The sequence below is a fragment of the Pan paniscus genome, chromosome 7, assembly GCF_029289425.2.
Source record: "Pan paniscus chromosome 7, NHGRI_mPanPan1-v2.0_pri, whole genome shotgun sequence".
In the NCBI taxonomy this organism is placed as follows: Eukaryota; Metazoa; Chordata; class Mammalia; order Primates; family Hominidae; genus Pan; species Pan paniscus.
The window spans coordinates 80108899-80110548 of NC_073256.2; the positions used below are offsets into that span (position 1 = coordinate 80108899).

The 1650-nt window shown below is 52.1% G+C and overlaps 1 non-coding gene across 1 annotated transcript; it reads left to right on the top strand.

The window, feature by feature from the left end:
- Positions 1-1140: 1140 nt before the first annotated feature.
- On the top strand, positions 1141-1249 carry MIR124A (microRNA mir-124a). The gene has a single exon (NR_106562.1). It is a non-coding gene; the product is annotated as a microRNA mir-124a (primary transcript).
- The last annotated feature ends 401 nt before the right edge of the window (positions 1250-1650 follow it).

A 1650-nucleotide genomic window follows, 5' to 3' on the forward strand; every position in this document is an offset into this window, starting at 1 on the left:
CCCTCCTCTCTCCCGCCTCCCTAACACTGCGCTTTGATTCTGTTTTTCAGGGGCGCATTCTGGGGTCTCTGCGCAAGACCAGCTCTCAGCTCTCTCTCCTTTCCTCGGACTCTGGAGCGGGAGCGGGCCTTTCCCTCGGGTCGACCACGCCGTAGGGGACGCCGTGAAAAGAGCCGTCGCGCCCGCTGCCTCCTGCCCGCTGCGCAGAGGGCTCCGCCCGTAGAGGTCAACTTCCCTCACCCTTTTCTGTCTCCTGCTCGCCCTCCCTCCGCCCGGCCCAGGCGCTTGCAGCCCCAGACTGTGGCCACTGGCTGAGGAGTGCGAGTCGGCTGCGCTGCCCTGAGCCTAATCCCTCTTCCGGGCCCAGACCCGAGGTCCGCGCTCCTGGGCAGTGGGGAAGCTTTAGTGAGCAGGCTTTTCTCTCCGCAGCAAACTCGTAGCCAGACCAGATGGGCCGCCCAGCTCTCTCGGGACTAGGCAGGTGCGGTTGAGTTAATTTTTCCGCATTACAAAGAAAGATGACCCAGCCCGCCCTTTGACTGTCTTTTCCCAAAATCTCCCAAACAAACCCGCGGTAACGTTATCAAAGGACACAGAGCCCAGGCATATCTGTGTGTTTATCTTACAGGCACACACGCAAGGTTTTCTCTTTTATATGCTAGATTTCATCCCTGACAGCAGAAAATGATTGGCAACGGTTCTGACGGAGAACATGCAATAGCGTGGTCCTTAAAAACCTGCCATTCCTTACAAGTGCCTTAGAAAGGATTCAGGGCGAACCAACTGGGTTAATTGCATTCAGTAAAATAACACGATTACAAAATTAGATCTGTACCAGAGGGGTAATTAACTTGGATCCACGCCGTCATTTGAAAACTAGATTTATAGGCTTATGTATGTTTTTAGGCGTGTGCTGTAAATGGCATGGAGATATATGCATATGTATACGCAGGCACACGTACCGTCTACACTTCCACGGAACAGACTAATTAACAGCGGCTCTGGCAGATGTGTCAGAGATGAGCAGAGACAGGAGCTGGGCTTATGAGTTATGACTCTAGGGGTAGAGACTCAGAGCGGAGACAGGGGGATGGGCAGGGAGAGAAGAGTGGTAATCGCAGTGGGTCTTATACTTTCCGGATCAAGATTAGAGGCTCTGCTCTCCGTGTTCACAGCGGACCTTGATTTAATGTCATACAATTAAGGCACGCGGTGAATGCCAAGAGCGGAGCCTACGGCTGCACTTGAAGGGCACCAAAGCATCTCAGGGTCAGAAAGGGGAAAAAGCAATTGCAGGGAATTTAGGGGGTAGTAAAAGGAACCCATCTCTTGCCGCATAAATGCCCCCCACCCCCACCCAGGACTGATTCTAGAAGCAACCTAGTGTTCGAAAGGGAAAGGCTCCTACTTTTCCATTACAGCCGCGGAAATCCGCAGGCAAATCTCCGAGGAGAATTTTAGGGAAGCTTCATTGACAGCTGTCAGGAGAGCAGTAGTTCCCGCCTGTGCAAATATTCCAGAGAGTTAAATCATTTAGAAAGCACTAGTTCTTTCAAGAACAGGTAGTGTGATTGTCTGCAGTCCTGGGCCAAGCTGGGAAAACAAAACAGCAGAGAGAAGTGTAACATTAAATAGCGTCCTGACCACACT